At 44.3% G+C, this 25,740-nt stretch overlaps 1 pseudogene; it reads left to right on the top strand.

The window, feature by feature from the left end:
• The first annotated feature begins 23,625 nt into the window (after positions 1–23,625).
• The window catches only part of LOC103640244 (probable xyloglucan galactosyltransferase GT19), a 43,882-nt pseudogene continuing 41,767 nt past the window's right edge, over positions 23,626–25,740 (top strand).

Raw genomic sequence — 25,740 nt, 5'->3', positions numbered from 1 at the left:
AGGGACGAGTATCACAAGGTGAGCGGCTTGGACAATGCCAAGCAGATTTGGGACACCCTCAAGATCTCTCATGAGGGGAATGATGTCACCTTACTCACCAAGATGGAGTTGGTGGAGGGCGAGCTCGGACGATTCGCGATGATAAGGGGCGAGGAGCCGACGCAAACATACAACCGGCTCAAGATCCTTATCAACAAAATAAGGAGCTACGGAAGCACGCGATGGACGGATCACGACGTCGTCCGCCTAATGCTAAGGTCATTTACCGTTCTTGATCCTCATCTCGTAAACAATATTCGTGAGAATCCCAGGTACACAAAGATGACGCCCGAGGAGGTACTCGGAAAATTCGTAAGCGGGCGGATGATGATCAAGGAGGCAAGATACGTGGACGACGCCTTGAATGGACCAATCAACGAGCCTCAACCCCTTGCTCTCAAGGCAACAAGAAGCAAGGAGGCGCTACCTAGCAGGGTGGCACAAATTGAGGCAGCCGGACTTAATGATGAAAAGATGGCCCTCATCATCAAAAGATTCAAGACGGCGCTTAAAGGTCGCAAGGAACAGCCAAGCAAGACCAAAGCCAAGGGGAAGCGTTCGTGCTTCAAATGCGGTAAGCTTGGTCATTTTATTGCTAACTGTCCCGACAATGATAGTGATCAGGACCAAGGGAACAAGAGGGAGAAGAAGAAGAATTATAAGAAGGCAAAGGGCGAGGCTCATCTTGGCAAGGAGTGGGACTCGGACTGCTCTTCGTCTGACTCCGACAATGAGGGACTAGCCGCCACTGCATTCAACAAGTCATCCCTCTTCCCCAACGAGCGTCACACTTGCCTCATGGCAAGAGAGAAGAAGGTAATCACTCGTAATGATGTCACTTATGATTCTTCTAGTGACGATGAGTCTAGTGATGATGAAATAGATTACTCTAGTTTGTTCAAGGGATTAGACAGAAATAAAATTGATAAAATCAATGAATTGATTGATGCCTTGAATGAAAAGGATAGGCTTTTAGAAAAGCAAGAGGATTTGTTGTATGATGAACATGATAAGTTTGTAGAGGCACAAAAATCCTATGCTTTAGAAGTTAAAAGAAATGAAGTGCTTTCTAGTGAATTATCTTCTTGTCATGAAAAAATTGCTACTTTAAAGAGTGTTAATGATGACTTAAATGCTAAACTAGAAGTAGCTAGTAAATCAACATCTTGTGTAGAAATTGTTGAAACGTGCACTAGGTGTAAAGATCTTAATGTTGATGCTTGTAGTAAACATCTAGTTTCAATTTCTAAATTGAATGATGAAGTGGCTAGTCTTAATGCTCAACTTAAGGCTAGCAAAAGCGAATTTGATAAGCTAAAATTTGCAAGGGATGCCTACACGATTGGTAGACACCCCTCAATTAAGGATGGACTTGGCTTCAAAAGGGAAGCCAAGAACTTAACAAGCCATAAGGCTCCCATTCCCGCTAAGGAAAAAGGGAAGGCCCCTATGGCTACTAGTGCTAAAAAGAACCATGCCTTTTTGTATCATGATAGGAAAAATTCTAGAAATGCTTTTAGAAGTTATGATGCTTTTGATTCACATGCTTATGATTCTTATGCTATGACTGCTTCTAGTTCTCATGCTGTGCATGATAGAAAGGTTGGTAGAAGTAATGTTATTCACAATATGCCTAGGAGAAATGTTGTTAATGCTCATAGGAAAGTTCATGGACCTTCTACAATTTATCATGCCCTAAATGCTTCCTTTGCTATTTGTAGAAAGGATAGGAAGATAGTTGCTAGGAAGTTAGGGGCAAAATGCAAGGGAGACAAAACTTGCATTTGGGTCCCTAAGGATATTTGCACTAACCTTGTAGGACCCAACAAGAGTTGGGTACCTAAGTCCCAAGCCTAAATTTACCTTGCAGGTTTATGCATCCGGGGGTTCAAGCTGGATTATTGATAGCGGATGCACAAACCATATGTCGGGGGAGAAGAAGATGTTCACCTCCTACGTCAAGAATAAAGATTCCCAAGATTCAATTATATTCGGTGATGGGAATCAAGGCAAGGTAAAAGGGTTAGGTAAAATTGCAATTTCTAATGAGCACTCTATCTCTAATGTGTTTTTAGTAGAGTCTCTTGGATATAACTTGCTATCTGTTAGTCAATTATGCAACATGGGGTATAACTGTCTATTTACAAATGTAGATGTGTCTGTCTTTAGAAGAAGTGATGGTTCACTAGCATTTAAGGGTGTATTAGACGGCAAACTTTATTTAGTTGATTTTGCAAAAGAGGAGGCCGGTCTAGATGCATGCTTAATAGCTAAGACTAGCATGGGTTGGCTGTGGCATCGCCGCTTAGCACATGTGGGGATGAAGAACCTTCACAAGCTTCTAAAGGGAGAACACGTGATAGGTTTGACTAACGTACAATTCGAAAAAGATAGACCTTGTGCACCTTGTCAAGCAGGTAAACAAGTGGGAGGAGCACATCACAGCAAGAATGTGATGACCACATCAAGACCCCTGGAGCTGCTACACATGGACCTCTTCGGACCCGTCGCCTATCTAAGTATAGGAGGAAGTAAGTATGGTTTAGTTATTGTTGATGACTTTTCCCGCTTCACTTGGGTGTTCTTTTTGCAGGATAAGTCTGAAACCCAAGGGACCCTCAAGCGCTTCCTCAGGAGAGCTCAAAATGAGTTTGAGCTCAAGGTGAAGAAGATAAGGAGCGACAACGGGTCCGAGTTCAAGAATCTTCAAGTGGAGGAGTTTCTTGAGGAGGAAGGGATCAAGCACGAGTTCTCCGCTCCCTACACACCACAGCAAAATGGTGTGGTAGAGAGGAAGAACAGGACGCTAATCGATATGGCGAGGACAATGCTTGGAGAATTCAAGACCCCCGAGCGTTTTTGGTCGGAAGCCGTGAACACGGCTTGCCACGCCATCAACAGGGTCTACCTTCACCGCCTCCTCAAGAAGACGTCATATGAGCTTCTAACCGGTAACAAACCCAATGTATCGTACTTTCGTGTATTTGGGAGCAAGTGCTACATTTTAGTAAAGAAGGGTAGAAATTCTAAGTTTGCTCCCAAAGCTGTAGAAGGGTTTTTGTTAGGTTATGACTCAAATACAAAGGCGTATAGAGTCTTCAACAAATCATCGGGTTTGGTTGAAGTCTCTAGCGACGTTGTATTTGATGAGACTAATGGCTCTCCAAGAGAGCAAGTTGTTGATTGTGATGATGTAGATGAAGAAGATGTTCCGACGGCCGCTATACAAACCATGGCGATTGGAGAAGTGCAGCCACAGGAACATGATGTACGGGATCAACCTTCTTCCTCAACAACGGTGCTTCCCCCACCCCAAGACGATGAACAGGTTCATCAAAAGGAGGCGTGTGATCAAGGGGGAGCACAAGATGATCACGTGATGGAGGAAGAAGCACAACCAGCACCTCCAACCCAAGTTCGAGCGATGATTCAAAGGGATCATCCCGTCGACCAAATTCTGGGTGACATTAGCAAGGGAGTAACTACTCGATCTCGATTAGTTAATTTTTGTGAGCATTACTCCTTTGTCTCTTCTATTGAGCCTTTCAGGGTAGAGGAGGCCTTGCTAGATCCGGACTGGGTGTTGGCCATGCAGGAGGAGCTCAACAACTTCAAGAGCAATGAAGTTTGGACACTGGTGCCTCGTCCAAAGCAAAATGTTGTGGGAACCAAGTGGGTGTTCCGCAACAAACAGGACGAGCACGGGGTGGTGACGAGGAACAAGGCTCGACTTGTGGCAAAAGGTTATGCCCAAGTCGCAGGTTTGGACTTTGAGGAGACTTTTGCTCCTGTGGCTAGGCTAGAATCAATTCGTATCTTGCTAGCATATGCCGCTCACCATTCTTTCAGGTTGTTCCAAATGGATGTGAAGAGCGCCTTCCTCAACGGGCCAATCAAGGAGGAGGTGTACGTGGAGCAACCCCCTGGCTTCGAGGATGAACGGTATCCCGACCATGTGTGTAAGCTCTCTAAGGCGCTCTATGGACTTAAGCAAGCCCCAAGAGCATGGTATGAATGCCTTAGAGACTTTTTACTTGCTAATGCTTTCAAGGTTGGGAAAGCCGATCCAACTCTGTTCACTAAGACATGTGATGGTGATTTGTTTGTGTGCCAAATTTATGTCGATGACATAATATTTGGTTCGACTAACCAAAAGTCTTGTGAAGAGTTCAGCAGGGTGATGACGCAGAAATTCGAGATGTCGATGATGGGCGAGTTGAACTACTTCCTTGGGTTCCAAGTGAAGCAACTCAAGGACGGCACCTTCATCTCCCAAACAAAGTACACGCAAGACTTGCTGAAGCGGTTTGGGATGAAGGACGCCAAGCCCGCAAAGACTCCGATGGGGACCGACGGACACACCGACCTCAACAAAGGAGGTAAGTCTGTTGATCAAAAAGCATACCGGTCCATGATAGGTTCTTTGCTTTACTTGTGTGCTAGTAGACCGGATATTATGCTTAGTGTATGCATGTGTGCTAGATTTCAATCCGATCCTAAGGAGTGTCACTTAGTGGCGGTGAAGCGAATTCTGAGATATTTAGTTGCTACGCCTTGTTTCGGGCTCTGGTATCCAAAGGGGTCTACCTTTGACTTGGTTGGATACTCAGACTCCGACTATGCTGGGTGTAAGGTCGATAGGAAGAGTACATCAGGGACATGCCAATTCTTAGGAAGGTCCCTAGTGTCGTGGAACTCTAAGAAACAAACCTCCGTTGCCCTATCCACCGCTGAGGCCGAGTATGTTGCCGCAGGACAGTGTTGCGCGCAACTACTTTGGATGAGGCAAACCCTCAGGGACTTTGGCTACAATCTGAGCAAAGTCCCACTCCTATGTGATAATGAGAGTGCTATCCGCATGGCGGAGAATCCCGTTGAGCACAGCCGCACAAAGCACATAGACATCCGGCATCACTTTTTGAGAGACCACCAGCAAAAGGGAGATATCGAAGTGTTTCATGTTAGCACCGAGAACCAGCTAGCCGATATCTTTACCAAGCCTCTAGATGAGAAGACCTTTTGTAGGTTGCATAGTGAGCTAAATGTCTTAGATTCGCGGAACTTGGATTGAATTGTAGCATACTTGTATTTATGCTTTCGATCATGTTCCTTTCTGCATTTTGTTGCTTATTATGGTGCTCAAGTTGTACAAACACTCCCTGGACCTCACAAGTCCGTTGCAAAGTGATGCACATGTTTAGGGGGAGATGTGTTACAACTTGACCCTTTGAGACTAACTATGTGCTTGAGTTGATGATTTAGTCTCGAAGGAGGATTGAAAGGGAAAAGGTGGACTTGGACCAATGAAAGACTTCCACTGCACTCCGATGAGAGGGTAACTTATTCCAAGTTCATCTTTAAACTCTTATTGCCTATTTGCTCTTAATTGAAGATTTTGGTGAGGCAATGGGGTTAAAGGGCCAAGATTGATCCCGTTTTGGTGTTTGATGCCAAAGGGGGAGAAAATAAAGGCCAAAGTGATAAATGGATCAGCTACCACTTGAGAAATTTTGAAAATAGTAGAATAGAGCTTTGTGTTTTGACAAAACTCTTTTATTGTCTCTCTTGTCAAAAGTTGGCTTTTTGTGGGGAGAAGTGTTGATTATGGAAAAAAGGGGGAGTTTTTGGATTCTTGAATCAAATTTCTTTGGAAAACCTCTCTTTATATCTCTACAAGTGGATTTGACTTAGAGATAGGATTTTGAGTTTGATTTGCAAAAACAAACCAAGTGGTGGCAAAGGATGATCCATACATGCCAAATTGAATCAAAATCAAATTGAGTTTTATTTGAAGTGATTTTGCACTTGTTCTAGTTGCTTTATGTTGTGTTGGCATAAATCACCAAAAAGGGGGAGATTGAAAGGGAAATGTGCCCTTGGGCCATTTCTAAGTATTTTGGTGATTGAGTGCCAACTCGAGTGCTTAAATGTGAATTTATGCCATGGGTGAACAAAGTGCAAATCTAGAGCAAAGGTATGTTTCTAAGTCTTAGTACATTGGTTTTGTGTACTAATATACTTGTCTAAGTATTGGAAACAGGAAGAAAAAGAAAAGAAATAAGTTGGCTGTGTACAGCCAGAAGGCTGTTTCGGTCTGGAGCACCGGACTGTCCGGTGGTGCACCGGACAGTGTCCGGTGCGCCAGGCTGCCTCGGCAGAAGAGGCCGCTCTCGGGAATTTGCTGACGGCGTACGGCTAAAATTCACCGGACTGTCCGGTGTGCACCGGACTGTCCGGTGAGCCAACGGTCGGCCGGGCCAACGGTCGGCCGCGGATTCTGCGCGCGACACGTGGCCAAGCCAACGGTCGGAAGGGGGCACCGGACTGTCCGGTGTGCACCGGACATGTCCGGTGCGCCAACGGCTCCCAGATCTGCAACGGTCGGCTTCGCCAATTAAGGAAAGGAATCGGGCACCGGACACTGTCCGGTGTGCACCGGACTGTCCGGTGCGCCCGATGACAGAAGGCAAGGATGGCCTTCCAGATTTGTTCTCAACGGCTCCTAGCTGCCTTGGGGCTATAAAAGGGACCCCTAGGCGCATGGAGGAACACACCAAGCATTCCTACAACATTCCTAAGCACCAAGACATCGATCTCACGCATTCGTTTCATTGTGATAGCATCTAGAGCTCCTGTTGAGTTGCGAACTCTTTGAGTTGTGTTGCGAGCTCTTGTTGCAACTTGTGTGCGTGTTGTTGCTCTGATCTTTTGAAGTCTTGTGTGCGTTGCTCATTCCCCCTTTGCTCTGTGTTCTTTGTGAACTTCAATTGTAAGGGCGAGAGGCTCCAAATTGTGGAGATTCCTCGCAAACGGGATTGAGAAAAAGCAAGCAAAACACCGTGGTATTCAAGTGGGTCTTTGGACCACTTGAGAGGGGTTGATTGCAACCCTCGTCCGTTGGGACGCCACAACGTGGAGTAGGCAAGCGTTGGTCTTGGCCGAACCATGGGATAAACCACTGTGTCATCTCTGTGATTGATCTCTTGTGGTATTGTGTTTTGTTGAGACTCCTTTCTAGCCACTTGGTAATCATTGTGCTAACACTTAACAAGTTTTTGTGGCTATAAGTTTAAGTTTTCACAGGATCACCTATTCACCCCCCCCCCCTCTAGGTGCTCTCAACTTGACAATTGGCCAAATTTTTCAACCCATTGCTCTAAGATGCATTGACATTCTTATTTTCCAATAGTCATAGTTATTCCCATCAAAATGTGGTGGCTTCCCAATGTGCACATTATTGTTACTAGCCATTTTGTCCCACTCTGGGATGATTAGATCCACAAACAATGGAGTCCTCGGCTCCGATACCACTTGTAGGATCTAGGACACCAGCTAGAGGGGGGTGAATAGACGGTTTTGACTAAAATAAAAAACACTAGAGAAATTTAATCAATATGACAAGAGGTATAAATTCTCTAGTGACAACAAGTAAACAATCTATGAGAATCAACTATGGTGATTGTAAACTCGAAGAACAGTATGCAAAATACTAATCACTTGCACGACAATAAGTAATGCAATAAAAGAAAGACATCGGATTTTATCCCGTGGTATCGGTGATTTGCCGATCACCCCTAATCCATGTTGAGGTGGACTTCAAGCTCTCACTTGCTCCTCTATCAAGACACGACTTGATCTTTGAGCCAAGTGGACAAGAAATCACTCAATACCTCGTTTCCACTAATGTCACCTTTGCCGCTCCAGCGAGGTAGGCGCGAACCCCTCACAATCAACACCGCGGCTCCTCCACAATCTTCTTGGAGAGCTCGACGGAGACAACACCCGAGCCGTCTAGGAGGCGGCAACCTACAAGAGTAACAAGCCGATGACGCTTGCTCGGTGTACCACCTAGTGCCTCAAGAATCACCAATGGACGCAAATGCACTAGGAACACTCAATCTCTCACTAGAATGCAATCTCAAGCAAGGAGTGTGAGAGAATGAGTTGGAGGATCACAAATGAGCTCAATGTCTGCAAGGAATGGCCAAGAGAACCCTCACACACGAGCTCCCCTTCTATTTAAAGCCCACCTCACAAATCCAACCGTTATGTGCAACTTGCACATTTTCTGCGGACACGCGGACGGTCCGCGCCCTAAGGCTGGACGGTCCGCCGTACACATAACGACTATTTTTCCCGTTTGAAATCTGTCAGAGCTATCAGAAAAGTGAGGTCCAGACAGTCCGCCAACCTTGGTCGGACCGTCCGCGACCTGGCAACTTGGAGCACCAGGGCTCTGACCAAGAGGAGTTAACACATGCGGACCATCCGCCATACAAGGCCGGACGGTCCGAGACCTAGGAGTCAGTACTGTCTGGGCTTATCCTTCGGACAGTCCGTAGTATAAATCCCAAAAACCACACAGTCCCTGTCCAAACCAATTTGGCACCTGCGGACAGTCCGCCCTACAAGGCTGGACGGTCCGCACAATAATAGAGAGACTGTGCCGAGAGCAGCCTTCTCTGGTCAGGACTGCGGACGGTCCGGCCCCAAGGCCCGGACGGTCCGCAGTACAAATGAACAGGACCAGTCCGAAGTAAACATACTTCGGACCCCACTGGAGGATCGCGGACGGTCCGTCCACATGGCCTGGACGGTCTGCCCTATCCCAAGACTTGGCAATTTTCAAACACGCTTTTGAAAAGATTTTTAACTCTCAAAATTGGAAGCGCTGTTAGTCCTCATGCAAATGCAACCACTAGATGTTCTATGAGGCACTAAGTTTTACATAGATCAAAGTCATTGACCCCTCTTAATAGTATGGCTATCTAGCCTACTAATCCGGACAAATATCTTCTCTAAACTCCTGGAGACCGGCAAAAACAAAACATATGTTATACCTTTGCCTTCACTTGATCCACAACCAATGCTTATAAATCTCTAAGATTTTCTGTTCTATGTGATCCAACCCTGCATTTTTATTTTTCCAAAAATCGTTAGTCCACAAACAGTTGTCATTAATTACCAAAACATCACTAAGGGGCCTAGATGATTCACAGTTGTTCACTAGTAGTAAGCTAAAAGTGGTATATTCTTAAACTCCAGGACACTTCCAAGTACTAAATACACAGTTTGGTTCATGATAGATTTAGTATATAACTATAATTTTAGTTGGACATATGTGGCATGACAACCTCGTAAAACCCACTACCGTCTATATTATTAATAATGTTCTTAACATGGCTATGGACATGAAAATGTGTGACTTTTCTTATACTATGTTCTTATAAAAGTTCATAATTCTATATAAGTTATAATATTGCTCGAAATACTTTTGGTCTCCACGCTATCCCGTCAGCATTTAGTTAGATTTTTCCATAATTTGCGAGCCCTCACATGTGGGCCTGAGGAGTGAAAATGCATGTCTTACCCATGAAAGAGACATAAAATGTAAAAAATGTATAGATCGCTCTTAAATAGCATCTTGATCGACTATATTTCTTTTCCCTAATCATAGTGCATGGTGGAGGTAATGACGGTAGGAAGAGAAGAAACCTAATTCCCTATGCATGTGGCATCGCGTGGGGTAGGAGACTTGGATTTCACCATGGTTCCTACAAATTGGTGTCACATTGTGGCAAACAGGAGGCGGTGTCACAGTCTAGAGTGGCTTCATGGCGGGTGAGTACCTTATTTTTTCCACTTGAATTGCTCCTTTCTTTGTGATTATTGACCCTTAGGTGTGATAGATGTAAGTTAGGTAGTGTTGATCTAGACTCACAAATGTACGTGAACTCATTTTCATTTGTTTGTATGATGGACGCAAATAGTAGCTTCAACCTAGAAATTTGGATTATTGCTTTCAACTCTCGTGCTAGGTGGTTTAGCTTGAACAAGTCATGGATGATGATGTCACAGAATTTAGAGATCTAGTTGATGAAGTTGCGGATAAGTATCCTTGTGATTTTGGTGGCACGGTGAGATTGTTTTACTTCTATATTGACAATAAGATTAACATTATATTGAAGCATGATTTAACCAAGTGTTACTTGAAATATTTGCAAAAAAAACTTAAGGCCTCAAAAGTGCATATCTTCTTGTCCTTCTTACCATAGCTATTTAGTGAGCCTCATGTAATACCTTTATGGGATTGTAGCAGTATTGGTTAGTCTATTGAAGCCCCATTTACCCCTTTAATATTTTGTCCCTTACTTTCTAACCCTTTTAGTCAAGAGGGTTGTATCAACTTTTCCCATCTTTAATCCATTAGAGAGTATGAAGTCTCTCAACCTCACATACCATGTTCTAGGTGACTGCTTCAATCCATGCAATGTATTCTTAAGCTTGTGAATATGGTTGAGTTTCTTGTAATCTTTGAATTTAGGTAGTTGCTCAACATATACTATAGCTCATTGATGAGTTCATTCGAGGATGCGCTATTTACATTCATTTGATGTGGTTTGATATTGTGAGAATAAGCATATGCGAATAAGATCATTATTGATTTCAACCTTGTAATCAGGGATATGTTTTACCGAAGTCAAGACACTCTGCTTGAGCATAACATTGAGCCACAACTCTTGCATTGTTCCTCACCATAATGTCATATTTTATTTTGCATGTTTCTAAACACTCATCTGCTACCAATGGTATTGCAGTTTGTCGGGACTCTCAACTAGCTCCCAAACTTGATTTTTATTATGGATTTGTTGAGCTCTTCGTGCATAGCAATGACCCGATCAACATCCTTCAAAGCTTCAACAATATCAGGTGGTTCGTTGGAACACATAAATGAATAGTGCTCGCAAAAGTATGTAAGCCTTGATCTTGTTTGAACACTACCTTTTAGCTATTTACATAGTGAACAACATATGCGTGTGGCATGCAAAATTTTGTTTATCTCACAAATCTTGCATGTGCAAATACATTGCCAACCTAAAGAATATTGTGTTAACAAACATTTTTTAGTCATCACCGCCTCCCTCACATGCAAAATTATACTCTCTCCGTTTCTTTTTATTTGTCGCTGGATAGTGCAATTTTACACTATCCAGCGACAAATAAAAAGAAACGGAGGGAGTATTTTGGAGGACAGAGAGGGTGTGCAAATTTGCATAATCTCTCCCCGGATGTGTATTTTGCCTCTCGTGCTGTTGAAGACACATGCACTGCGCTATATTAGAGATATTTTCGCATTTACATAATCTTTTGTGTGGCACGTTTGAATGGAATAAAATTGGTGGAGGCAGCAAGCACGCCGCTAGGTGCTTTCCCCCAGCCGATTGAAGACACGTGGACCAGGGTGACGCATGAACCGTCCGTTCTCTTAGGAAACGTAGGCCCGGCTCCCGGTGCCTCTTTCCTGCGCTTGAACGATTCGTCGGCTCAATTTCACCAAAAGTTCAGACCGTACCATTGGTTTAACAGACGGTTCGTTGGAACACATAAATGAATAGTTATTTCTAGAATTCTATTTTCGTCGTTTGTACAATGCACACTCCAGAAATTCCAGAGCATTGGTTTAACAAGCATATGTTATTTATTTTCAGATATTATGTATCTGTATTTTTTGTAGACATGATTTGTTTTGCAAAGATAGAAAGAGTCGAAAAGATGCATCCGGAAACATTTTGATACTCAGCACAGAGAGGGAGCGGTGAGTTTTCGTGAACAACGGAGCTAATAGTCTAATGGCTAAGAAATTTCTAGTTAGCTAACTTTTAGCATATTTTAGCTAGATTGGACCAGCTAATAATGAACAAATGGTTAGTTAAAGGTAGAGCTAATAGTTAATTAGACTATTAACAGGAAGTGTTTAAGGTGTTTGATGTAATAGAGTTAATATTTAGTTGCTAAAAAACGGAGCTCAACAGAGCTCGTTGCGCACGTGGTCTTGGTTGGAGCATCGTCACCATGGTTTTGTCTCAGTGCGAGTATATGCACCGGGCGTTCGAGCGTCCACGAAAAACTCAGCACGCGCGTGCGTGGCGCTGACGGTGAAAGCGTGGACTCAAACAAAAAAAAAAGTCGGCGGGTGGCATGCAGTCTGGAACCATGACACGTACGAATTACGTGTGGGTCTGCCTGATTTAAATATTTTTCTCTGAATGAACAATGAGAGGGCGGGCAGCCGGGCCCGGGCAAGCCAGTCCATCCCAGAATAATAATCACCGACGAAACCAAGCAACAACTGAGCAACGTCAACGCGCGAAAAATTCTGCAGAAGCTTCAGCTAGCCCGCCGAATCCAGGCATCCTCCAGCGGCGTCGTGGATCCTACGACGTCGTCTGTCACGAAGCAAACTAATTTCTTCTTTCCTATTTTGCTTTCCATTAACGACGACCACGAATTAGTATGATGACTCAGAGTACGTGCCACGCAACTACTCCGTTGATTTGGTTTATTTAATTTCTTGTTGCGCGAGGAAAAGGAATATTAGTATATTTTTTTAAAAAAATAGTACAATGTATATATAAGTACGTCTCTACGGTAGTAAATGTAGCTTGGAAACTTTTGCCACCGCTAAAGTACGTACGCGTATGATGCCATGCCGGTGGCGTGTTTGACAACTTGATTTGCTCCGTTTTGTTTGTTTGTTGATTACTTACTGTATACTATGAATGTTCGATACTCTGACTGAGATCGATAGTAGGTGGGACGATGACTTGTGCTCCAAGGAAGACGTTTAGGACGATATCATTTTATAAATAAAAAACTATGGCTGCTGATATAAAAAAACTACACGGGTGTTGATTTGCTAGTCCCCTCTTGTACATGTCACGTTAGATTTATTCTGAATCGAACATTATAGTTTCCACTAATATTTTAGAAATTCTTAGTATTTACTCTCTCTGTTTTTTTATTTGCCACGGTGTAGTTTCAAATAAACTAACGAACTTCAAATATCCGAGAACGAAAATAATATAATTTTATGATACATTATGCATAGAGACTAGAGAGAGAGCACGTGTGTGTGGATTCGTAGCACTATCTCACGAGTTCGCGACGCGGCCGAAGCACCACCCGGCCGACGGGTAGGACGTCGATGGATGGACATGGACGGTGTGGGATGACGAGGCGGCGCGATAAAAATTTAAGCAACGTGCAACATGCATGCACTGATTTGACGAGATTGCCCTCCGCCTCTGCAACGGAACGCACGGTGCAGGTAGTTGGCAGTTGGCACCGAACGCGCGCTACTGGCCTAGACGCCTAGTACTAGTTTGTTATTTCCGCACGTTGCGCCATATGCTAGCGGTGGTAGTTGCACGAATTGAACTATATACATACATTCGTAAAGAAATGAGCTCGTTTGCGGCATGCAAATGCAACGCAGGGAACGTGACAGCGACACACAAATTTTGCAGAGACTTTGTTTTTCGTTCTTAGAACAATCCCGTACCTTCCAAAGTACTTACTTCGTTTCAAAATAGCAGTTGTTTTTAAAGAGTTAGTGAGTTCACACAATTCTTGATACATGTGTTTTGTATATGTGTCTAAATTTACCATCATTATAAATATAGACATAAAAGTTAAGAGCTACAACGATTAATATTTTAAAACGGGGAGTAAATAATGCATCATGCATGGTTCGATCAAAATCAGCTGCGTCTTGCATATGTGCTGGAAAGAATCCAAGCTAGGTCACGATGAGTCAGCAGCTGTATTGCAGAGCCAGCCTTTTTTTTACCGGTTCCAAGCTGCAAAGCAAGCTGAAGCTGCGACACAGAGCTGCTAGCTGTGTATATGCATGCACATGCACTCCTACATAGCCGTTCGAGCTAGCGTGTACGTAGAGACCGATTCACAGCTGCATGCTACAGTGCTCTGACGACGTGTCGCCAGATCACCATCGTGCTCTCGCGTGCAGCCTAGGGCTCCCAGAATGCACGTTCCCGCGTGATGCGTGGCAGACTTGCGGTGCAGTGCAGGCGTCGTCGCGCTGGACGTGACTGGACTCGTCGTCCTGTTGCGTACGGCAGTACATAACGTGTTAGTGCATGTCTGGGCGGAGTTGCAGAGCTACGGCCCGTTTTCCTTCCTCTGTCCTCCCACTCACCCAGCTGGCATGGCAGGTTGATGACATCGGACGCCGAGGGCGCATGGTGAGCCAGCCCATCTTGCGGGTTAAAGCTGTTAGAAATCAGTGGGCAACCCAGTGGAGAGAGACAGAGAGAAATGACAAGACTGTTGTCTTTATTGCAGAGTGTCATGTATTTATACAGGGGATACAAAGTCTCCCAAGGGGTGTGTCCCTTGGGAGTAACTGTCAGTTGATCACAGGACAATATTTTGTAACACTCCCCCTTGATCAACCAATATCCATTTGATCATCTGCAAGCTGTTGTCCAATGTTTCATCTCCTCAAAAACCCTGTGGGAAAAATAAGGAGTACACAATGCTTTTGGATCATGAGTAAAACTCACATTGAACTCCAAAAGAAAAATATGCTTGTAATCATCATTCGTAAAAACCCCCTTGGGGAAAAATCAATGATGAAGCATATAGCTTAGTTGATATTACCTCGTTAAAAACTTTGGATGAGAAAACCTCAATAAGGCAAAACTCATACAAAGAAAAGAGCGTAATATGATGGTTCAAAACAGGTCAAATATCATGGAGAATTACTCCCCCTGATCCTTGCAAGCACTTAAGTCTTCTCGTACCAATCCCCTCAACACATTTCTGAAACGTGGAGTGTGGTAGAGATTTTGTGAATAGATCAACAAGATTATCACAAGACTTTGTTTGCAAGATGTTAATATTTTTATTTTCCTGTTTCCATCTGAACAACACAAGCTCAATTATCCTTATAGATAATTGTCGGTGATTCAATCGAATCATGGTACGTTGTTCTCCAATGGACCTCTAGTCCAAAGAACAATAATATGTCTATAGCCATCATCTCAAAAACCCCAGTGGGGAAAATAAATGATGAGACATATAACTCAGGCTAATATTTCTCCAAGATAATCTTGCCAGAAAATCTGAGAAATCAACATATCAGCTGAGTCTCCTTAAAAACCCAGTAGGAGAAATAAGGAGAGTAGTCATACTCTATTGTTGATTCATTTGAACTCTAGGGAGATAAACTCATATCCTAGTTCAAATACAACAATAACTATGTCATAATGTATCATCCTCAAAAACCTCAACGGGAAAATAGATGATACGACATAGGCCTTGTGTTAATGTTGCCTCGTTAAAAACTTTGAATGAGAAACCCAAACAGGGGAAACTCATGCAAAGAAAAGAGTACAACATGATGTATAAACAAGTTCTTCCGATCAAGAGGAAACTCCCCCTGATCTTTGCAAATCACTAAGTCATCCCATACATGTTCTCAAACACATTAAAAATGTGGAGTAAGGTAGAGACTTAGTTCGTAACTTGTTTTTCATCTAAACAACACAAAGTAATATTATCTCCATAGATAATAAGGTCAATGATATAAAATCATGACCACCACATGCCCTCAGTATGTAGTATATCATTCTGTACAATCTCACGAAGTGTACTATAGAATGATTAGTGTAAGTGACCATTAATCTCTGTTGATCAACATTGATCAAATAGTAGGTCCAACTTACCAGAAGTATGTCATTGATCTTGTACCTGGGGATCTTCTATAGATATCCAAGATCAGTATATCCAAACATAAGGAGAGCATGAGTACATCTGGAGATCATAACTCGATCTCATGTGCTGTTAGCTAGCAAATCTTTGCAAAGCAATATCCGGCCGGATGCTCTTGCAAGATACAATAGCACATCTCATGATCGGAAAGAATCAAATAACAATGATTCTCTCATATTGAATTTCTTCAATATATGTTGGATATAGACAATTTTGTATCCAAGATACTCAAGATAGTTTACTTTGAATTGAAAATCTCTTTCAATTCATATCCTCTATCTTGAACTCCGTCGATAAGTAATGTATGTTTAAAATATGCTGCACATATTTACACTGAACATACCATTCTTTGTGTATCCTTTCAGAAGGAAGGATTCACTAGGTCGAATGTACCATATTTGACCTGGATGCTCTAAGTCACAAAGACTTTCCAAGCATCGCAAATTTGTGATTGGTGATTATGTATTTGGAATCCTTCAAGACTCCATAAATACCATAATCCAGTGACCACATAAGCATATGTTGTCACTACATCTACCAACTGCAACGGTAGATGATTTACTGCCCATATTATTGTATCGGAATTTAACTACTCACAGTAGAAGAGAATTTATAGCATTAAAATAATGCTTGGGTTTGCGTATAAACCCAGTTGCTACTAGCCATGCTTTCTCACCACCTCATTGTTTCCAAGTCCATGAAAACAAACTTGTATCCACAGTAAGATACCTTGAAGTGAAAATAAGTTAACACTTCTTTCCGGTGAGCAAGGCTATCTCTGCAACATTGTATCACTCAATAAGATCCAATTTGAGCATACTCGTGCTCTGCTATGGCCATAGTCTTTTGGATCACTTGGAGTGCATATACAATTGCTGAGATGTATGTGTCGACACTTGTAGCTTTTAAATAACACAATTCTCCAGTTGACATAAAGTCATTTTTTATGTACCCTTATGATTCCTCGTGAAATCCCAAAACGAGAATCAAGGGCTTCCGATAACCTAGCCTCATCAGTGCGCACTGAGCTAGGTTGTGAATGTCTTCCATTCACAGGATAATCCATATCCTCTAGGTGTCTACCAACACTAGGTTGGTTACCAACGAATAGTTGGTCTGCATTTACTATCTCAGAAGGCCTAGCCTTCAGCTGCTTGCAAGCATCTTAATCCCAATTTGTGACCATACTTCTCCCCCTCTTATTTACAACAACGTTGCAATAGGGAGTTTAGTGGTGTTCTATTTAACCACTCTTTCTGGCACTTCCACATAGGATTAATTTGAGTGACACCTCATAGTAAATGCATGTGGCAGTTAATTTGCAACTTCTTGCAAATCATTCGAACCCAAAGGTTCAGTTTTAGTACGTGATCCTGAGCCTGAATGCTTACTGCATTCATTATAATTTCCTGGCATTCATTTTTGGTACTTGAAATCTCCCCCTAATGCCTGGAAAAGCTCATGTTTCAAGCAAGCGTACGAGCCATAAATAGATTCTCATGAAGAGATTCTAAAACTTAATGATCGACGGAGAATGAATTCTCACATAGATCCCCAGTTTTCTGTGTGCCCATACATGTACGCTGCGGTGGTGAGATTGGGAACATACCCAATTTACGCATGGGAAATCTTTCTAGGATTCCCACGTACTAAAAACCATAGGGGAACTTGTACATGCAGTACATGCAGTTAATCACAAGTCAGAAGCGTGCAAAGCTTCCTGAATCCAACTATAACCAGTTGGAAATGACAATTCATTGCTGATGGTTATTAATGATCTGAAATTTTCGAATCTATCACAGACTCGTCATATCCTTTATGGATATCATGCTGAATACCAAGACAAACAATCACCATTGTAAGCACATTTGGTAAATTCAGTAGTGTGGAGGCTAATGTGCTCAAGCTTGAGACATTATTGCTTAATGGTCATGTGTTGTCTGAAGGACACACTTGAGGTCATCATATAGATGCACCAAAGAACCATATAAAGCCTTCAATGTCCATACAATCTATGTAATGGACCACACTCGTTCCTTTGAAACAATTCAAAGAACTTAACCAATTCAGATCAGATTTTAAGATAAGAGGGACTTAAAATCTCATTTCCGATGATACTCATCAAGTATCCATCTTATGGGAAAAACATGACCAATAGAATTGTTCATAACTTTTCATTTCATCCCAACAATGGGATGACCAATTCAATCTTACCCAGCATGGTAAGTAGCATCACTTGAAAAGTTATAACATATGCAACACTTTGTATGGGAGGATGTATGTAGAATACAGTCCATAAGAAATGTTTCTGAGAAACATATGCAATATCCATCACTATCACCTTGTGTTTCCACATGATAGTAATTTTATGGATATCTCTATAATTTGGTAAGATAAATTAGGATATATCAACACATCCTTGATACTTCCATTACCAAAAGGGGACTAGATATTAACATATCATGATATCGCGCGAAGCGATTGTTAAAATATTCTTTCCTTTTTCCAAAGAAATATGAGAATATTTTGTTTCCCCACTTATAGAGTTTGTGGCTCAATTCTCCACATTGCATTTTTCTTCCTCAATTGGAAGAATCCCTGTACAAGTTTGCACAACTCAAATCAATGAGTCTTCAACTCCCTTGATGAGTTGGTTCAACTCTAATCGATGAGTTTGTTTAACTCAAATTCATATGAGTTTTTACACTCAAATCACATGAGTGTGTTCAACTCACACCGCATGAATTGAACCTATCACAACATCAATTATGAGATTATACCAAATCTCATGCATCATTTAAATATTACTCAAAAGCAAATCATCTAACGAAGTGGTCTTCTCTTAGAAAAGGAAGTGTTGTTACATGATTAGTCCAAATCATGAATTACACAACTAACCACTGTTATCATGTCAGATGGAAGATTGAAGTACACTTCATATCTTAGCTTTCAAGAGTAGTATGCATCTATTGGGATTTCATATACATGATTAGATGCCTGGGCATACAACACTATATCATGTATAGTGTAATGACAAAAGAGTTTGTCATACTCATCGCCCTTCCCTTTTTAATGTGCTTATATATTTGCTTTCAAGCAAAATATATGAATACAAAGTGTTAGTCTACAACTTAATGTAGACATATACTCATGAGTCCACAAGTCTTATGATTTTCTTTGTTATTCATTTTGCGCTTGCACATCAAGCCGCAAAAGCACATAAGTTCTTTTCATAAGAACCATAAGAGAAAGAGAGCATCTCATTTTCTCCAAATTGAAGAGGTGAATTCCCATATCATGAAAAAAATGAAATGAACATTAAGGATAATTAAGCCCATTAGGCGAGTTCATCAAACTCTATTAAATAATTATCCCCTGAATTGCTTAACCATTTTCTGATGTTGTAATATGCCACAAAATATATCATATCTTTATATGATGGAGAATTCTAGGTATCACATAAAGTGTACCAAAGATTTTTGAAAATTGGTGTACACAACATAGATAATCTCCATGTAATGAAACAATGGAGTAGATCTCTCAGTAGTGGGCAAAACTTTTGCTGCCTAAAAGCATGGTCTCTGGGCTGATATATTCAAGGAACATACCGCAGCCAATGCTTAGGACTCCACTACCCTGTCCTTGACCAAAATTTCAAAAATAAAATGGAAATCACCATAAAGGTGAATAACCAACATCACATCTCCAACATATCTACTTGGAATAACACATAGGTAATCATCATAACCATATGATGTAGACCACTTACTGATGGGCAAATAACATTTTGTTGTCTAAAAGCTTGGTCTCAGGGCAAATAAATTCCAAAAACTTATTGCAGCCAAAGCCTAGATCTCCATCATGTGTTGAATAATCCCAAGTTCAAGATATGTATCATATCTTGCAAGAATTCATCATTTAATTAAGTAGGACTTAATTAAAAGAATTCTTTTAGCAGTCACCATGACTGCAGCGTCCAGCCTGGCTCCATAGCCCGCGACGCCTGCTTGGTCCGTGATCTTTTTGGGTTAGCACGTATAGGTAATCATCTCGAAAGATGTAGACCTCATAGTGATAGGCATTTCAAATGCGGCCTAAAGCACGGTCTCTGGGCTACTAAACTCTATAAAGAATTTAGCGCAGCCAGTGCTTAGGACTCCATCACCCTATGCTTTTCCAAAAAATGCAATATTTTGCATGAGGACCATTAGTTTCGACTTAATTATGTGCTATGTTTTTTATGCAAACATAAAAGAATGTAAAAACAAAAGCAAGTCGAAAATATGTGAATTATAAATGTAAATAAAATTATAATTCACTTAACAAGTCTGCATTTTTTATAATAAAAACAGACAAGTATGTACAATTACATATATCATCAGTAATCTAAACATCAAATTTAGATACTAAATACTGATTAATATAGTAATTATGTATAAATATGAATATGAAGACATATGTCTGAAATTATAGAAAATTGAAAGAGCAAATTTAGCCCAGCCAGCCCAGGTGGCCAGGCGCGGCCCAGGTGGCCACACGCGGCCCAGCCGGCCGACCCAGGTGGCCAGACGCGGCCTACGCAGTGAGACGCGAGGACGGTTAGGGTTTGCAAGTCCATCTTCCACCTTGCAGCCGCCGCCATGGTGACTCAGTCGGTCTTGGCGGCTCCGATCCGGGCTCCTCTGGCATGGGCGGGTGCGGGTGCGTCGGGACAGCCCCTCCCCGGCGCACAACACGGGCGCGGCCCGACCCCCGGCGTGGGCGAGCAGGGGCGCGGCGGCCTCGGCCCCGGCGACGAATGGGCGTGTGGCGTCCCTCGACCCTGGCGGCCCCCAGCCCCGACGGCTTGGGCGCGTGATCCCCTGCGTCGGCGCGCGGGCGCAGTCCTCCGGCAGTGCGGCCCCGTCCAGGCGGGCGGCTTTGGCGCGGCAAGAGGCTAGGCCCGGCGGCGCACAGCAAGCCGCTGCGAGGCGGGCGCGGGATCCAGCCATGGGGAGGACGGCCGCGGCAGTGCGAGCCGGTGCACAGCCCCAACCCCAGCCAGGGCCCCGGTGGCGGCGCGGGCACGGCCCCCGGCGTCGGCGCGCGTTCCGGCGGTCGCGCGGGCGCAAGGCCAGGCGAGGCGCGGCGCGGGCGCTCGGACCCCGGCGGCACCATCGCGGCCCGGTGGCACGGCCCCGGCCAGGCGCGCGCGACGGGCGGGCGCTCTCCGGCGCGCAGCTTCACGGCTCTGGCACAGCCCTCGGCCCCGGCAGCGTCGCGGGGGCAGGCCCCGGGTGGGCCATGGCGGCGCAGGTGAGGCGCCCCCCGGCGCGGGCGCGGCCACCCGGCAGAGCGCCGGTGCAGCCCCTGCGGCTCGCGGGCGAGGCCCCGACGGTTGTCGGCCCCGGTTCCTGTGCAGTTGCCTAGCCTTGGGCGGGCACGCGACTCGGCGGCAGCCTGGGCTGGTGGCTCCGACGCACAGCCCAGCGGCGGTGCGGGCAGGGGTGCCACGCGCAGTGCACAGCCGTGGGGTTCCAGTCCCACACGCGTACACAAAAACATTGTCCACGCGCATTGCATGTAGACGTAGGTAATAACATACTGAAATACTTACGATTTTCATGCTTTTGATCCTTTCTTCTTTTTTTTCATTTGGCTCTGATGGCCGACGCCATCGTTTTCTCCTGTTCTCGCGCTGCACGCATACGAGGGCAGATATGTTCTGGAACCTCTCGTTCATGCAGCGTCACGGCCTTCTGGTCTCCGCTCGGTGGAGAGCACGTGCTGATAACGTGTTAGAAATCAGTGGGCAATCCAGTGGAGAGAGACAGAGAGAAATGACAAGACTGTTGTCTTTATTGCAGAGTGTCATGTATTTATACAGGGGATACAAAGTCTTCCAAGGGGTGTGTCCCTTGGGAGTAACTGCCAGTTGATCACAGGACAATATTTTGTAACAAAAGCAAACGTACACTTCCACGGCCCACCAATGCTACTAGCTACTATGCAGATACGTATGTATGCTGACATGCTGTGTTAGTGAATAATTAGTGTGTGTGCTCAAAGATCGACTCAAGACCTAGCTGGTGAGCCAAAAGATGATGCTGATTGCTATAGGCATTATATTCAATGGCGGACCAAGGCTTTCTATATAGGGGGTGACACAACATTTTTTTATACACAATTGTGTGTGTATACTTCTAGTAAATTCAGTAACTAGTTCGGTAAATAGATAGAAAGTTTAATATTTACCTATTAAATGTGAAAGTTACATATATTAGAATACATGCAGTTTGAACATGTTATAATAGATGCATAAAAATTACACAAAGAAAAAAACCTTATAGTGTTAGTTTTAATAATATCTCGGAGTCTACAAACATCATGTGAAGACTATCTATATGTTCTAGGCTTCTATCTTTAAACAGGATCTATAAACACAGAGAAAACAACTTGTTGCTTTAAGTTGGTGTATGCTTTACAAGCACATACAACAAGCTTCCTCCTGCATAAAAAGTTGTCATAGCACCTCTAGGGTGTTACTCAAAGGAGAGAAAAAAACCTGATTAATCTATTCATAGCAATTTCCTATTCCCATCGTGTTCTCATCTAACTGTATGTGTTAATTCTCAAGGGTAAAATGCTACATTTAGTTGTTTTTTCAATGCTAAAATCCTGAATAATCTAGAAGTCTGTACCAGATTATTTTTTTAAGACACATGTACCAAGTCTATCTCGATATCCTAATTGTGTCACGCAAGTTTTGAACTACAGATGAACTTTACAGGGACCGGTGGGGTGATTGGATAAGGGGTATTTTCTTTGGGAACTTGCACTCAAATCAGCGTCTTCAAATAAATATACCTAATCCAAGCAGAACCTTGAAGATATAGCAGCATTGCCATCACTAAAGATTTTGCACAGACAACACATGACCGGATCAAGTTCAAACGATTAGCAACACAACATGCCACAACGCTGCTTGCTTGTGCAGTTCTGCCACTACAAACTGTAATGAATAAAAACACTTATAGAGTTATAGTACTCGCAAAGAGCACGATTCAGTTCATGATCCACAGACGCCGAGCGGGGGAGCCAGGAGGCGACGCGCGCGCTAGCCGTCGGGGAGGTAGGGCCGCGGGACCAGGTGCCGACGACGAGGCACACCAGCCTGGCGCTAGGCAGGGGTAGGGCACGTGGCGGCTGAGGCGCTGGCTGTGATGTCTGCTGACGGCTAGGCGGGACGAGCCACGACGGCGACACAGATCGTTCGGGCGTGCTACCACACGAAGCCCGAAGGGGAAGGGATCAACTAGGGTCTTGGTGGGCTGGGTGTGGCTAGGGTGTGCCACGGCCCACTTAGACCCACTTGTGGGTTCACCACTGATTATATTAATGACATTCTGGTATGACTTTTTGAGTTTACTAATATTTATAAAAGTTGTACCAAATACTATTTGTCTATTTTCTAAAATGGCTTTATATGAAAAGCACTTGTCTTGTTTGTTTTAGGTCCCCTTTGGCAGGGCTTTGGCAGGGCTTATATTCAGCGGCTTCTCCTTTAGCTTCACGCCTTTTCCCACAAGCCATACCAAACACGCTTTTATTAGATGGCTTTAGGTGGAAAGCACTTCCCTGTTTTGTACTAGATAGGTGAAGCCAAAAAATGTGGCTCACCCAGCTTTGGCTCCTGTCTTTTTTGTGAAAACCCCCTCCCACCGATCCCATCTCGTCTCTATTCGAGATTCGTACGCCTGCACACATCCTATCATGAAGAACATGAATCCCTTACGGACCTGGCAAGGGATCGCCGGCGCGGACGACGGAGGCTATGGCGCGGCCAGGCGAGGCCAAATCGCGCCCGTAGGAGGCGACGTAGCTAGTGGCGGCCACGGCGCAGCCGGGCGAGGCCATAGCGCGCCCGCACCCGCACTCGGCCATGGCGCGCCCGAAGGATCCCTCGGCGCGGCCAGTGGAGGCAATGACGCTGCTGGGCAAGGCCACATCGCAGGCGCGCCTGCAATCGGAATGGCTGGGGGAGGTAGCGGCGCGTCCGGGCAACTCCACGGATTAGCCGGTGATGGCCACGATGCGGTCCGTGGAGGCATCCGACCTGGGATTGCTGGAGGCGGCCGCGGATTCCCAGCAACACGCATGGCGGCGGGCCATCTTGGCGGCCTGGGTCTCTCCCATCCAACGACGGCGCGGTCTTCAGTTCCCATCGGCGCAGGCGTGGCCAGATTCCCCACCATCGCGGCCTCGGCTTGTGTGGTTCCCACCGGCGCGACAGGTTTGGATTCTTCCGTTCCACGCGATCTCCATTTGGTTTGCATCTGTTGCTGACCGGCGCTTGCAAGTAATTCCACGTTTGTTTTGTGCAGGGCTGCCAGACACCGTCTCCTCTGCATTTGTCTTGCCTGGGCGTAGCCACACCCCATTGGTGGACGGACTTGGCTTCTCCACGCCTGTGCACAACCAACCAATGACCGGGCATGGCCATGGATACACTAGACAGGGAGACGATAGTCAATCAGTACCACAAGATGTGATATCAAACGAAGAACAAGCTGGAAACGTCGACATAACAGATCCTAGGTAATTGCCGCATTTGCTACTTTCTATGTTACAAAGTTTGATATATTGTATGTTATCGTGTCATTTGGTTGTCTGTGATGTTATGTTCATCTGTCAAATTTGTTGTATACAGTATGGCCACTTGGTGTGATGAGTATACTAGGATAGCATGTGAAATTTTTGCTGACGAAGTCCTCATCGGAAATCGTTCAAGCACTCATTTGAACAAAACCGGTTACCAAAATGTGATTCAGAAAATCAAAGAAAGGACAAGAGTTGTGTACACCCATAAACAATTTAAGAACAAATGGGACAGATTGAAAATTGATTACGGGATTTGGAAGCAATTAACAAGACATACTGGTTTAGGTTGGGATGCTAGTGGTGAAAGTCGCCTAGAGGGGGGTGAATAGGGCGAATCTGAAATTTATACACTTAAGCACAACTACAAGCTGGGTTAGCGTTAGAAATATGAACGAGTCCGAGAGAGAGGGTGAAAACAAATCGCGGGCAAATAAAGAGCAAGACACGATGATTTGTTTTACCGAGGTTCGGTTCTTGCAAACCTACTCCCCGTTGAGGTGGTCACAAAGACCGGGTCTCTTTGAACCCTTTCCCTCTCTCAAACGGTCACTTAGATCGAGTGAACTTCTCTTCTCAATCAAACGGGACACAAAGTCCCCGCAAGGATCACCACACAATTGGTGTCTCTTGCCTCGGTTATAATTGAGTTTGATCACAAGAATGAATGAGAAAGAAAAGAAGCAATCCAAGTGCAAGAGCTCAAATGAACACAAATGTCGCTCTCTCTAGTCACTATTTGATTTGGAGTGATTCCGGACTTGGGAGAGGATTTGATCTCTTTGGTTGTGTATAGAATTGAATGCTATAGCTCTTGTAATGTGTTGAAGGTGGAAAACTTGGATGCAATGAATGGTGGGGTGGTTGGGGTATTTATAGCCCCAACCACCAAAAGTGGCCGTTGGGAGGCTGTCTGTTTCGCATGGCGCACCGAACAGTTCGGTGCGCCACTGGACACTGTCCGGTGCGCCAGCCACGTCAGCCGGGCGTTGGGTTCTAACCGTTGGAGCTCTGACTGGTGGGGCCTATGGGCTGTCCGGTGGTGCACCGGACAGGTCCTGTAGACTGTCCGATGCGCCTTCTGCGCGTGCTCTGTCCTCTACACGCGCAGGCGCGCATTAAATGCGTTGCAGTCGACCGTTGCGTGCGAAGTAGTCGTTGCTCCGCTGGCACACCGGACAGTCCGATGAATTATAGCGGAGCGGCCTCCCATTTTCCCGAAGGTGGTGAGTTCAGCGTCAAGTTCTCTGGTGCACCGGACACTGTCCGGTGCGCCAGACCAGGGTGCCTTTTGGGATGTCCTTAGCTCTCCTTATTTGAACCCATCTTTGGTCTTTTTATTGGCTTGTTGTGAACCTTTGGCACCTGTAAAACTTATAGACTAGAGCAAACTAGTTAGTCCAATTATTTGTGTTGGGCAATTCAACCACCAAAATCAATTTAGGAAAAGGTGTAAGCCTATTTCCCTTTCAATCTCCCCCTTTTTGG

The sequence above is a fragment of the Zea mays genome, chromosome 9 (genome assembly GCF_902167145.1).
Source record: "Zea mays cultivar B73 chromosome 9, Zm-B73-REFERENCE-NAM-5.0, whole genome shotgun sequence".
Taxonomy (NCBI): domain Eukaryota; kingdom Viridiplantae; phylum Streptophyta; class Magnoliopsida; order Poales; family Poaceae; genus Zea; species Zea mays.
Note: the sequence above shows the minus strand (reverse complement) of the source record. Positions and strands in the feature narration are given on the sequence as shown.